Source organism: Lactuca virosa, chromosome 8 (assembly GCF_052849685.1).
Source record: "Lactuca virosa cultivar CGN04683 chromosome 8, Lactuca_virosa_CGN04683_v6, whole genome shotgun sequence".
NCBI classification, from domain to species: Eukaryota; Viridiplantae; Streptophyta; class Magnoliopsida; order Asterales; family Asteraceae; genus Lactuca; species Lactuca virosa.
In genome coordinates, this window is record NC_136433.1 from 137,278,808 (window position 1) to 137,295,113 (window position 16,306).

Consider the following 16,306-nt stretch of genomic DNA (forward strand, 5'->3'; position numbering starts at 1 on the left):
ATGTATAGCCGTGGGAAAAAGTTCAGGGGATTAAAGGAGTTTGCCAATGGGATTAGAGGATTGTTTGACAAAGGAGTTTATTAGTTTATTAGTGGTTTTATATTTTTATAAATTAAAAAACGTTTAGATAAAAATAACTTATAAGTGACATCTCTACCTTATAATAATAAGCTAATAAGATTTATTATTATTATTATTATTATTATTTTGCCTAACAGCCTCTAAATGTCAAAATTGATAGTGGAAATTGCATGATTATTTTTATGTGCTTTGTTAAAATTCTAAGGATGTTAACGTTAAAACACATGAAAAACATGAATCCAGAAAAAACATGAAAACATGAGCTTTTAATACTTATAAATGTTGAATTTCTTAAAGCTTGTGCAACAACTCGTGTATGGCTTAAAAGTTTACTCATATATCTCAAATAAATACTGAAATTAAAAATGAAAAGTCTAATAAAATTGATACTTGTATACAACCTAAGACCTTTAAATATTGAAAAGTCAATAAAAAAAATGATACTTATGTACAACGTAAGACCTTTAAGAGTCGTTAAGTAAACCTCAAAATAGGAGTGGGGTTTCAACTTTTTAAATTGTCATACAATAACATTTTTGTAAAAAAAGTTATATTCTAAATAACTATTAGTAGACAGATTTTTTCTTTCTGAAATAAGTTTAATAACGACATGTAAATTTTAGTTTTGGAAAAAAAAAACATGCGTTTATTAATATTTTATAATATAATTGACAGTTGATACACGAAATGTGTTTCACTAGAATATCAACAATTTAAAAGGTATTTGACAAAGAAAATTATTACCCGGTACTTATTAGTTTATAGCTTATTGACTTATAAGTTAGTAAGTTAGATGGAGTTAACTTATGAAAAAATGATTTATTAGCGGTTTGTCTTTACTAGGGATGAGATTTAGAACCGGAAAACCGGACCGGAACCGAAACCGTTAGAACCGGAATATATAGAACCGGTTCCGGTTCCGGGTTTAAAAATTGGCTTTATTCGGGTTCTGGGTAATCCGGGTTTGGGTCCATCGGGTCCGGGTAAAACGGGTCTAAAAACCGGAACCGATGTTTGGAACCGGAACCACTTTTAGGGCCGGAACCGGTTTTTGTGAAACGTTTAAAAGATGCATATTTCATTCGTTTCAACTCCGATTGACATGCGGTTTTTTCCAACATGTAGTTTAGAGTTTGTACATGATTTTAGACTATAAATTTGTCATTTTTAGTTTTATATTCATTGACTTACAGTATGGGTGAGCATGGTGCGGTTCGGTGCGATTTTTGGCCAAAACCGAACCGAAAACTGCAACTTTGGTTTTTTGAAAATTAGAAACCGCACCGTTCGGTTTTTATGCGGTTCGGTTTTTGCGGTTTTTTGCGGTTCGGTTTTTTTTTTGCGGTTTTTTGTTAGTTTTTTTTTTGTTTTCATTTTGCCTTTTTACTAAAACTTAAGTAACTCGGCAAGTTACTTTGACTCAGATGAGGAGTTCTAATCATTTTTTTGAGATGAACCGATACCACCACCTCTTGGTTTGAAATCAAATTACATAACCACTCATCCAACATGTTTCTAATGCTTGAACATAATACGAATTTAATACAATATTTGTTTTACATGTACATGCAATAATATTAATTAATGTATTCATAAAAATGATACTATCATCACTAGTATTTTTCATATTTAAATGTTAAAAAATGTCATAAACATTATTTGTTATTGTAAATACCACTGATTGTATGCTTAAAAACATACAATTATCATCCGATAGATAAGATAGATATTTATATTTATAGAAATTTTAATTGTCATAAGTTCTTGGTTCTTACAATTATCAATACTTAATATATATATATATATATATATATATATATATATATATATATATATATATATATATATATATATAGGCTTAGGTTATTTTGTTTAAAGTAATTATTGTGTTATTGTATTCATAAATATGAGTCAATCAAATTTACTTATTTTAAGAAAGTAATTAATATATATATTATTGAATTAAATATAATTGAAAAAGTCATCTTAATTAATTACAAGGGCAATTTAGTCAATTAATATAGATTTAATAAAAGAAAATTGCATTTTTTAAGGGATCATAGATTCTATTAATTTTAAAAATCCGATTTTACGAATTATAATTCTTTTAATTCAGACATTCTGACAGAATATGTTTATGAGTATATTCAAAAATAAAAATATTCTTGAACCATAAATAATAAAAATATTCTTGAACCTATTTTTTTATCATTAATTTAAAAACTTCTTGTAGAATAACAAATCCTTGAACAATCAATTGAAGAATAAAAACAACAAATACATTATTTCTTATAGAATACGGGTAACAATTGTTAATAATTACATCAAAATCTAACAACGACCAATACATTCTAAAAGAATAATGTGGTCCGTTTCAATTTTGTGGTCCGTTCTTCAAGCATCAACTTCTGTGATTCCAACAGAATTGGAATTCGTCATTCCATTCCAATAGAATTGGAAATCTTGATTCCATTCCAATAGACATTAGCCATAAAACTGCTCATTCTGATATGTATATTAGCCAAAAAAACTGTTTTTCATTTCCTTCCCTTCCCTGTCAAACACCCAATCCAAACACCCATTGTTTTCTATCAAATGAAACAAACCCAAACACCCCAATGATTTCTATCTAACATTCAAACAAACCCCTGGATTCTGAAGTGTGTATTCTATGTAATACATTCCTGCCCAATTTTGGAATATATATCAAAGATTTTCAGATGTAAGAAAATACACAAAATTAAATAAATAAATAAAACATCATTTATCAAGTAATTATGAAAGGAAATGACATACCTTTAGTGGCTTTGCTTTCATCATTCCCACATCCTAACAGCTTCTCGGAGTTTGTATTTCTCTATGTTATTCAACTATATCTCCAATACCCTCTTTCACCTGGAAAATTTTTAGTTAAAAAGTAAGAAAACGTATTGACAAGTCATACCATCTTTACGAGCAAGGCACGTACATGAAGACGGAAACCTTGCTCCGTTAATCAAATATTCCAAAACTCAGTGAAGCAAATGATCAAACACCTGGTGGGCAATGAAAATCCAACACCATAAAAAATAAAAAACTTGCACAGAGACATGGAAATAAAAATTAAAAGAAGCTTGAACACAAAATTGTTTATACCTGTAAAGTACAATAACCAAACCTCGAAAATCTATGAAAAAATCCCAAAATTCATCAAGCTGCTCTCACCTCTGGTCACCAGAAACCAAAATCACATAAAACACTACAAAAAAAAACGAAAATTTCACAGACGGAAAGTGTATTGTGTGGGTTTTTGATTTGCACTTACCTTCTACAGGGAATCGACCTTCTTTATGGAGCTGAGGGATGATTCTGTAAGCAGGAACACAGGCTGCACTGCTGCTGCGCACTATGATGGAGGGTAGACCCAGATCGCCGGAAGAGTCATTTGGCTTCTGTCGACCGGAGGGATGAGACGCAAAGAAGAGGAGTTCCGATTTTGGGATGTGTCGATCGGATTTGATAAGTGAAGAATGAAAAAAAGATCGTCATTGTGGTTTTAAAAAGGGATGAAAATACCTAGGTAGCTAAGTCAATGGTTACCATAATTATAGGCTATTATTTGTGGAAACTAATTATCAAATTACCTATTTACCCTTATTTATTTATTTAATTATTTATTTTTATTTTAAATTTTGATTGGCCCACATTTATGCATATAATAACACAATACTTACTTTAAACACCTGAACTCATCTCTCTCTCTCTCTCTCTCTCTCTCTCTCTATATATATATATATATATATATATATATATATATATATATATCCGGTAAGAAATTTTTTTTGATAGGAAGGTAAGAAGTTTTTTTTCTACATATTTTTTTGACGAACAAAATAAATGAATCACTAGATGACTCATTTGTAAGATGATTCACAAGAAAAAATTCTCAAAAAAACATCTTTATGATTCATTTTTAAGTAAATTAAGAAAAAATTCATTTTTATGACAATTTTAGTGAATAACAACAAAATCATTGTATAAATGAATCATCAAGATGTTTTTTTGAGAATTTTTTCTTGTGAATCATCTTACAAATGAATTATCTAATGATTCATTTTGTTTGTTCGCGAAAAAAATATGTAGAAAAAAAACTTCTTACCTTCCTACCAAAAATTTCCTTCTTATTTGATCTTGACTCTATAAATATATATATATATATATATATATATATATATATATATATATATATATATATATATATATATATATATATATATATATATATATATGCGGCGCGGTTCGGTTTTTTGCGGTTTTTGCGAGACTAGAAACCGCACCGCACCGAGTATTTTCGGTTTTTGCAAAACTAAAAACCGCACCATGGGTTTTCATTTCGGTTTCGGTTTTTCGGCTTCGGTTTATGCGGTTTTTTTGGTTTGCGGTTCGTTTTTGCTCACCCCTAACTTACAGTCCCCCAAAGTCGAGATATCAAAGCTATAAGTTTTTAGTTTTTCAGTTTTTTGTATTCGGTGAAAGTTTTAAAACATGCATATCTAATTCGTTTGAAGTCGGATTGACATGTGGTTTTTTTGCAACTTCTAGTTTACAGTTTGTACATGAGTTTAGACTTTAATTTTGTCATTTTTGGTTTAACATTCAATGATTTACAGTCCTCCAAAGTCGGGATATCAAAACAGAAAATTTTCAAGTTTTCAGCAATTTGTTTTTGTACTTTGTATTATGTGAAAATGTTAACACATGCATATATCGTTTAAAGTCAGATTGACATGCGGTTTTTTTCAGAGTGTATTTTAGAGTTTGTACATGATTTTAGACTATAATTTTGTTAATTTTAGTTTCATATTCAATGAGTTACAGTCCCCCAAAGTCGGGATATCAATATGAAAATTTTCAAAGTTCAACCCACTAAGTAGTAAGTAATTACCAAAAAATTCCGGGTTTTCCGGTTCGAAACCCACTTTATCCGGTTCCAACCTACTCACTTTGATGTTTCCGGGTTTTCCGGTTCTAGACCCACTTTACCCGGAACCGTACCCGGAACCGAACCGGAACCGGTTCCTATATACCGGTCCGGTTTCCGGTTCTACAAAATCCCATTAACCGGTTCCGGGTTTTCCGGGTCCGGGTCCATCCGGTCCGGGTTTGGACCCACTTTCATCCCTAGTCTTTACTATAAACTATTTTTATTCAAATACTTTTTTAACTTGTAGCGGTATGAAACCACTAATAAGTTGTTTTGCCAAACATCCTAATCTAATTTAATGACATTATTTTGTGTTGCTAATAAATTTGAAGTTTAACACGAAAACGTTTCCAAAAAATGAAATAATAATAACAATGTTTGATAGTTATATATGAATATAATAAGAACATTAAGGAATTTGACTCTTAAGTTTTTTAATTTAATCTCGTAGTCTAACTAAATGATAAATTATAATTATCATATTAATTTTACTTATTCGTAACATCTATATTATTGAAATATCTCAACATTTTTAATTAAATTGTTTTTAATTACCGAACAATAACTATAAATATTCTTTATTTTAAATCCAGTTTCACGATTGTTTAATTAAAATTTTATTTAATAAACAAGATTGTTTGACTATTTGTTAAGTATATAAAATATATTTCAAATGAACAACAAATATATTTAAATGTAACTTACATAATAGTATAGTTTAAATTCTTAACTTGCTTTTTATTTTAATAAAATGACATTTTATTTTTTAGTTATAGATTTAATATGTTTTTATTGTTTTAGATCCCTATCCTTATGTAGAATTGTATATAAGCAACAACATTTTTGAAGAAATGTGTTTACATATAAATCAACTAAACATGTGAAGCCCGTTTCTCGTCGATTTACTATAGTTATATTTTCCTTTAAAGTTTAAACCTAAAGAGGGAAATAATAATAATAATAATAATAATAATAAAAAAGGGTAATAATAATAATTAAATGAGTAAATAACCGAACTTGAAGAATATTATGATGAGGAGCTAAAAGAAACAATATAGAAACCTTGTTTTTGCATAATATTGTTTTGGGGTAGAAACTGTCATTATGAAAAAGTTAAGGGTGAAATATGAAAATGTGAAATTGGAGCATGGTTTTGACGGGATGGAGGCCATAAGCAGCCCTTCTCTTGCAGCCTACATCCAACATCTAAGCTTACCCCATCATAAACCATTAGATCCCATTCTAGTTATTTGTGTGCACTTTCTTGTCTTACGGACAATAGCTAGATCGAGAGAGAGGTAAGAACAGGAAAAAGAGAAGTGACAGTAATGGGAAGGATGAATCGAGAGAAGGGGGTTGTTGGAAGACTTTGGGGTGGTGCAATCCCTACCAAGTAAGTGAAAACGATCATCTCTTTTTCTTTTCATCCTTGTGCTAAAAAATCCTTCTTCTTTTTCTCTTCATACGAAACCACCACCAAGGTGGTGGCAGCCACCGTCGACCACCACTACCATGGAGGCAGTGGATGGCGGTGCTCCGACTTCGTTTGGACTTTAGGTGGTGATAAGGGTCGTTTTGGTGCAGAACCATAACCCTAGTTTGATGATTTTTTACTATCAAGGTATTATACTTTGTTTTGGCCTTTTAAAACAATGTAATTCAAGCTACGAGTTGAGATTCTTATTGGTTTTTGTCTTAATGAGTTATACCACTGTTAAGAACTCTATTTCCATATTATAAGTTGTTTTGGTTGTAACTTAATGGATTAAGAAGCCATTTAACCCTTAATAACCAAAGCTGAAAATGTTATAAAATTGACTAATTTGCCTCTATATTAGAAAAAATTCTATAAAAACCACCGGGAGTTGGAATTAGGATCCATAAAATCTTAAAGTTTAGAAATTGAGTCTACTTTGTCCCTGATTTTTTCCCTGTCCTGATATTGATCCTAACTATGGTGAAAGTGACCGTTTTTTCACACTGGTCCAAAATGAGCTACAATGATATGCAGTTTTGTATAATTCACCATAAATTGTAGAAAAATCATATGAACATGTGTAAGTAGTACCTGAAAAGGTATTGACCTAAAATTCATAAAATTGGTTTCGTAACCTGGTTTAGATGGGTTTAAGAGGGGAAAAACAGGCCTTGAAAGGGTTGTTGTTTTGGGTCAAAATCTAAAAAATTTAACCTAGAAAACTAATTACATGTTCAGGGTGAAATAGTAGCAATTCCTAACCTTGATTGCTATTTTTAGGAGGTTTCAAGTGTGACCTGGTATGAGTGAGTCTCAGGCTACGTTTGGAGGTTAACCTTGCTACTTGAGGTGAGTTTCTCACTACACCATGTGATGTTATGCATTCTTTATGTTAGCTCATGTGTTATATGTTGTTTATGTGGGTAACACTAGGCAGGATCAGAGTCTAGTGGGATTATGGTATTCACTAACGTATTGAGGAATATGCATGGTAAGACTTAGTGTATCTGAATGGGGGATCGGGTGTAGCCAATGTGTCCCAAAGGCTCGACGAACTGAGCAAGGGGGATCGGGCCTAACCAATGTTTCCCAATATGGGTATGTTTGTTTCTGATTCGTTCTTTGACATGCATGTGTGGTTATGTGGTTGATACCGTTCGTATCTGTGTATAGGGGTAAAGCCTGTATGATATGATTGATGGGTTTTATAGATTATAATAACTATATGCTTGCGGAATTTCACTTAACATTTAAGGGTACATGTAACCTAAATGATCTATGTCTTTAACACTTTGAATGTAACATGCTATAAACAACAAAATAATTTAAACCCTAATGAACTCCTAGTATAATCAAATACAAGAGTTGGAGTTACATACCTTTGATTTGTTGTAGTAAACAAATCACTTCAAACTCCTTATAGGAATCCTTGGAAAGCAAGCACCAAAAATCTCGTGTCTCTAATGGCTCACACCCAAAACCCTAGAAACCCTAGAATGAAGAGGATAGAGAGAATAGAGGTATAATTTTCGTTCCTAAGCCTTATGGGAAGAGTATGAACGAAATTGAGGCTATAAGGGGTCCTATTTATAGTTTAGGTAACTTCGGGATAAAGCAAGATTTGAATAATTAAATAATAGATTTAATCCATATTCAAATCTTTTCCTTATATGCATGCAGGAGGCTTCTGGAAACCCTAAGGAGGCTTCCAAAACCGTCCGCCCCATGGATGATTCTAGAATTGCTTCTTTTGTTCAACGATTAAACAATTACAATTCACCCCTTGTACCTTTAATTAATTCCAATTAATCCAAAATTAATTCCAAATTAATTCTGATTAATAATTAATTAATTCTAATTGATTTTTTATTAATTTATTAATTATATAAATTAACAAATCAGTTATATAACAATTGATATCATGTTAATTTATTAATTACATAATAAATCAACATATCAATTATTTATTTCCAATTAATATATTAATCACATAATATATTAACAAATTCTTTATCTCTCTTTCTTTTAATATCATTTTTAGCTATTTCTGGTTATGAGGGCAACCCAAAAGGAGCATTGCTAATAATTTAAGATTATACTAATTTAGTTATTGGCTTAGACACCTAATCCAACAATGATAACGTGAACGTGTGAAATTCACTAAGCTTTGTGATTACCCATTTCCCTTTAAAAACACTGTTTATTTAAAATTGAATTTATCTTGGGGTTTAGCTCAAAACTTATTTTTAATGAAGATACTGATTGGTTGAATTATGTTAATTTAAAATTTTCAAATTTATTGAAAATTTTGGGATGTTACAAAATGTCTATTTAAATATTCCACCATAACAACAATAAAATAAAAAAGGTACTTGTAAATTAGTTTAACTCCGATCTCGAAGGGCAACATAGCAGGACCGAATTTCTATTATGTATTCATGTTATTCCATGGTAATGTATAAAGAGAGTAATTTTGTTTTGAGCATTACAAATTCTCCAATATAACAACGTTAGAGGCATGATCAAACCAATTAATGCCATGAACATATTGCCGATAAAAGGGACGCGTAAATTGATGCACAGTCGAAGACGGACCAGTCGACCCAACCAAAAGTCCAACTATCAGGGAGATAGTAATAACAATATCAGACTTAAACGATTATGGTAATTTAAATGAGTACAATATAAAATCATTAACGATGATCCATTTGAGGGCAAGTTTGGTGCCAACAACCATGATTTTTCTAGTTCCAATAGCGTATATTTAAGTTTTGCAGTTAAAAAGCTCGTATGTGGATTTCATGTTGGCTTGGTTGGTCTGCCTTTAGGTATGTAGCGATTTACTCGTCCCTTCTGTCGGCGATTGTGACAACGCGAAGCTTTTATCTTGTACACTTAGCCAATTCAATCAATGTTAAACTGGTTCTGTTGACTTCTCGTACTGTTTAAGGGTTCATTTAAGCATTCTAAGCTTGAGTATAGCCAAGGTTGAGGTTAGGAAAGAGTCAGCAAGCCATATGGTGACAAAACCGGTCCATACACACCCTTAGGGGGAGTGTACGGCCGCACACTCACCTCTTGGCCGTACACTCCCTTATAGGCAGTACACCCACCCCTATATAAAGAGTAACCCCCTTTCCTTTCATTCCTTTGACACCTTGGCAGCACACAACACTTTTCCTCTCAAGCTTCTTCAACCACAAACCCTCCAAAGCTTCAAGAACGTGAGTAATTCATCCTTTAACTTGATATCCATGAAAGACCACTCTATCTAAGCCTTAAGTGTACAATATTCTTCATGTTCTTCGTGTTTGGAAGTGAGTGCAACCGCACACTCCCTTTAAGGTGGCCGCACACTCTTAAAATACCCTCCAAAGTGAGAGTTTGACTTCCATATTCGAGTTGGACATGACCCTAGCCTTGCTACATCTTAAGATTGGCATTTTTGGACATCATAAAGTGGGGTGTACGATCGCACACACTTGTGTACGGCCGCACACACCCTTGTGCGGTAGCACACTCCTTGTGTGCGGCAGCACACTCCCGTGTGCGACCACACACACACCCTAGGACCACAAACCCACTTCTAGGACCCTTAACTTGGACTACAATCGAGTATAGACCTATAACACTTCATGGATGCAAGTATGGACCTTGAAAACACCACAAATGCACCTCTCATCATGAGTGTACGACCGCACACCCATTGGGCCGCACACCCATGGCCGCACACACCTTTAGGGTGGCCATACAAATCCCTCATGCAATCCTTTAAGGTCCTAACACTTAGTGCAAGTAATTCCAAGTCCCTATAGTGGTTCTCCATCACATCTAGTGGTGAAACACACTCATTTGACTCATTTATGTGTCATTACGTGTTAATTAGGATCAAATTGTGTTCAAGGCTTCACTTGAACATCCAGCTTTCCGTATCGATCCTTCAATCAAACCACTCGCTCAAGGTGAGTTCATACCCCTACGCTTTTCCGAGTTTTTCATGTTTTCAGGGGGGAATACAAGCAAAAGTACAAGGAAACTTGTGCTCAAAATATATTATTTTGTTTAAGATAATTATATTTTCAGTACGTTTTTAACATGGAAAACAGTTTTTACCAAACGATTAAGAAATCAACTCGTAGAAACAGTTTTCAAAACTAGGGTAACGAACTTGTGAATCATGTAGTAAAATGTATTATTTTATAAAGGATTCATGCAAATCATAAACAGGATTTTCAGTATTATTACTTGTAAATTTGTTAGTCTAAGTTGGAGACACGTCCTTGGTAACACTCCCACAAAATCAGAATGTAGGACTAACACTTATGACCAGAATCTCTTGTAGGGAGAGCGTGAATGTTGTGTATAGATCTATACGGGACTGACTATCCCGCACCTCGCTGCTAGCTACAGTTGGACCGGCAGGTCTACGGGTGACAAAGTCATAAAGGATACTGGCCCCGATACGTGCCATATCAAGTTAATGTATGGTTATAAAACTCACAACCTAGACAACAGAGATTTACTTTTGTAATAATGAATCAAGTGAACTAACCTCAAAGTAATAACCGATTTGATTACTGGAGGGTATTAACAATACCTTCAGGATTTAGTTCACCACATTTTTATTAGTTTTATTTATGTAATAAGGCTAATATACCTCACTGGGAGTAACCATAGTTTCAAAGGAAACTACGTTTAACGATATAAGTATGGTAGATACTTGTACACTTCATTTTAGAACAGATAACCAACAACCTACTTTTAGGGAAAATATAGGATTTTCCCAGGATAACACGGTATTTTCATAAACGGATGGTTTAATATTCAACTAATGGATATTCATATTCACTCCATGACTCCTTGGATTGTACGTATCTGTATGAATCTGGAAGTCATGGAAGGAATGGGTTTCAACTATTCTTTTCATAAGAAAATATAGGATTTTCTTGAGGAACACTTATCAAAAGAAGCAGAGAACATTTTTCCTCAAAACTAAATGCTTATGAACTCACCAGCTTTATGTTGATATTCTTTCAAACTGCTTGTATTCTCAGGAAATCAGTAGACAGATACTTATTGGATTTAGAGGAGCCGGAGCAATAAGAGTCATGTTTTTATATTCTACATACTTTGGTGTATTTAAAACAAGTTTCAAACTGATGTAAATTTTTTTACTTATATATGTATCCATTGTATTGGTTGTGTTGCTATGATTCCTATTATTCATTGGTTGTGATGCTAAACATGACGTCCTTCACCCCGGAACGATTCCGCCATTCCGGCTTCGGGGTGTGACAGCGATATGCTTTTGGCCTTAATTGGTCGGTTCGTGCATCCAACGTTGTTATTTTGTAGAAGTTAGAGTACCCATTACATTATCATGAGACAAAATCAAAAGATTTTGGTCCTATTATACATTTTTACATATATCACCGTTAAAACTTGTTTACATTGTTTATAAAACACAATTATGACTGGTTATTGTAGTTTTAGCCGGTTTTTGACGTCCCTGACAGCTTCGATGAATCTCCAATAGTCTTCTCCAGGCAACATGATGTTTCTGGCGATCATATTCTTCATCTAATTTTCCAAAACTCGAGAGATCTATAAGTTTTACACACACATGAAAAAAACACATCACTTTTCTCTCTTCGCTTCATCCTATCTCGTTTTCTATATTTTGGGGTTTCTCGAACACATATACAAGAACATCAAAGGTTTGATTTATGATCCATGGGGTTTCACTCAATAACATCAAGATTCAAAGATGCAAACTCAATATATGATTTTTGGGGTGTGTTTTCAATAACACATTGTGATAAAGAGCACACACACACAATTTTTGGGAGTGTTGATGGTTCTTGACCATTAAGCTCTTGGGTTTTTATATGTTTCACACACGAGGCATGAGCACACACACACACTCGGTTTCTTTAAAAGATATTTTTTATGGGTTTTATGGGAAATTGAGGGGGTTTATGGGTTTTAAAAAGATTTTAGTTTCAAAACCCTTGAGCATTTAGTTATTGGGCATGAAAGAAACACAAATTGTATGCTCGAGTCTAAATCAAACACAAACCCAAATTTAAAAACATGAACCTAAATGAAGATACATGAACCCGAAAGATGAACCCGTGTATCTAAAAAATGAACCCAAAATGTTTAAGACTTAGAGAACTCAGATTTCTAGGTTTTAAGTTTCATTTATGGGATTTTGCAAATCGATTTTGATCATAAACACACACACTCCAGATTTCTAAGTGCGTTCTTCAGCCAACAGGAAATCAATTTCATTTTTTGGGTTTTAATTTTCGATTCATGGATTTTGATTTTTGTCTTAGGATGTTGCAATTTGATATTGACAATGAACACACACACTATAAATTTATGAATGTGCTCTTCAACATGCAGGATACTAATTTCAAGAATAAACCCTAAAAAAACCAGATTTTCAGAACCGAGTTTGTGTGTGTGGCCGGAACATTCATAGTGTGTCCTTTGGCTAGAAAATCCATAGTGTTCGTCAGAAAAGTACCCTCGACCGACTGAACCTACATTAGCCGATTGTTGGGTGCATTTTATGCACTTTTTTAGCAATATTAATACATTTTATTGCATAACATTTCAATAATATTTCATGCATTTTACTTGCTTTTGGGACAAATTTTGGCACATTTCATTTCCATAATTTTATGCCATTTTCAAGTGGTTCTGGAGGTTGGAGGTGATTCAAAATGGTGAAAAAGGGTCAGAAGCAAAGTTGCAGATTTTTTGAGGCAAAAATGAAGAAATCGAGAATTCATCACACAACATTTATGTCAAACTGGGCATGAAGCTATGTACGGGTCGTGTTGTTCAAGTATAATTCGACACGGGGTCGTGTCAAACGAGGATTTGTGCCAATTTCATCATTGTACTTTGGAGGCGGGTCAAAAGAAGGCAATATACTTTGAAACCACATTGGGTCGTGTCATATTAACTATATTTGACACGGAGTCGTGTCAGACGTGTAACTGCTTTTGGCAGTTTTCTTTTATGACCTATTTCGGGACTTTTGGCCATTCCGAACATTATTTCTCATTCTAGGCGACCAATGGGCGATTTTTACAGAAGGGTTTAACTATTAACTTTGAGGAGATCATTTGGAAACATTTTATTTCATCTTGTAAGCAACTTTAGTACTTTAATTTCATTTCTATAATTGTTGACTTTGTTCTAGTCATGTGTGGCTAGAACCCTATGTTTTCCAATTCTATTTCTTGACTTGTCGTTTGTGGTTTAATAATAAGAATTGATGTTTATATTCAAACTATATCTAATGATTTCGATTTTGTTTCAACAAATAAATTGGTTTTAATTTTGATTATTAATGGTCATTTGAATTACGGTTAGATCATTCAAGTTATCTAAATTGTAAAATCCATAACTGTTTGTGAAATGGACTTAATAACATGCATTAAATTGATTTCCAATGAATGATTTTTAATGTAAATTTTATTCATACATTCTTACACTCCCACACTTGTGAGGAGTATCAGATGTTGTTTGTGGACATTCACATAAAGCTTAATGAAATATTTTGGTTTATTTCTAAGAGCTTAGTTATACTTGAATTCAAATATTAGGTTAGTTTTAAAGAGCTTGTTTTAAATCTAATAATTTGGTGAATGAGAAGTGTTAGAGCTTGTTAACATTTCTAAGTACCAATTTGGATAGAATTGAGTGAATGATATTTCTTAATTGAGCCACATTAACAAGACATTCAAACATAGAGTTGAAATCGTTACATTTTTCGAATCTGCTTACTTCGTGTTAGTAATTGTTCGGTGTTTCCGAGGATCGACCCTACCTCCGTGTATTACTTTATAGTGCATATTAGAAGTGTATTTGGAGACATTTTATACCCATATTATCTGATGGGTTTGAAACTCTAACACCGATCATAATGATATTTTTTGAACATGATAAACAAGTTTAATGGTGATACATGTACAAAAAAACAACGTAATTGATTAAATGTGTACATGAGGTAAAATTCATTACCCTTATAATTTATTAATCATTGTAATAAAATATACTTAACACTTTTGTAGATTGGCCTATTAGTTTCATGTTCATACCTCCGCATTTGTATGAGATTGAGGTAATGTCGTTGTTATTGCTTTCGAGTTCGTGCATGTGTGTGTATATATATATATATATATATATATATATATATATATATATATATAACGACTAAATATATTAAAACTAACGAGACACTAGAAAAAACTACAATTACAACTTTAAAATAAAATAAAAAAACATTGGGTTTTGAATAGGGGTGGCTGGTACCAGTTTGCATTTATCGTCCTGATTATAGGTTTTCGTTAATCCATATTTTCGGTTCCAAATTTTTACCGATCTGGTTCCACCTTTTTACGGGTAAAAACCAATTTTGACCGAAAATTATGTGAAATTCTTCTACTAGTCATGACTCATTCGTTTGAACTCGCAATAACATGATATTTTTTCCCCAACATATAATTTAATGTTTGTACTTCATTTCACAATACAATATCATCTTATTTGGTTACATGTTTATTGGGTTACAGTTTCTTGAAGTTGGGGTATCGTTAAAAAACATCATTTTATGTTTGTATGATAGACATTAGAAACACCATTTTAAGTAAATTATGTTTCTTTTGAAAAAACTCGTTAAACACATTCTAGACAACTTAAATAATTCATATGAACTTTTGAATATTCAAAAAACTCATCCAAAACCATTGATATCAATTGCTTCATCGCCTTGTATTCTCCACATTAGATGTTGTATCAATTCCAATCGGTCCAAAAGTTGAAAAACTGGCACCGACATCGATATATGCTTAATGGTCCGGTCCACGGTCCACTTATTACCCCCCAAACTGGTTCGAGTATCCGATTTGGTCAAAATGCTTACCCTTAGTTTTGGAATTATTAAGTCACAACTACTCCTAGTGCGAAAAAAATGAAAGAAAAAAAAGGGACGACAATGTGTTGTGGTCGCCTACCATTTACACAATGTTATGTTTTGACCACTCCCTCCTCTGCCACCATTCAATATGCTTGATTTTCTAGCTTTTTCTTGCTTGAGTTGAGCACATAAGCCAATCCTTCAATTACTTATTCGTAGACTTTTCTGGAATCTCCATCTCCCGTCGCACTTGTCAATCTGCCTTTCAAGAATATTCGGAATAAGAGATCCCTCCATAAAGAAAACCGATGGAACAACCACATCACCCTAATCATGATGAAATGCGATATGTGCTAATATTGACCAAAGAGCTTCAACCTTAGCTTTTGCAAAGCTTATTTTCCCTTTCCTTTTTACACAACCTCTTATATTGTAAAGTCCAATCGCGATAGTCTAAACTTTGTTACACTGGTCCGAGTTCGCCTGCCTTTGACTCAGTATGTATGATGGGTGAAACGAAACGAACACCAAATGGTCAATGGCCTAGCGGTAAGGAGTAACCCTCTCATATGAGAGATCATGGGTTCAAGTCTCGGTGAAGACATATGTGGTTATTTAGGAGTAAGTTAGTTAGTTGGGCGTTTCAAAAAAAGAAACGAAATGAACCCCTATTAGATTAGACGACACCCTATTAGATTAGACGGCACTTCGTTGACTGTAATAAAAGCACAAGAAGTTGCTTTACACAAGGAGTCCTTAGTATGTGTCAAAACCGTTATAGTATTACTACACCGAAGTCTCGTACTCAAACAGGTAAGAACTACCCAACTTGCTAGCTGACTGTTAC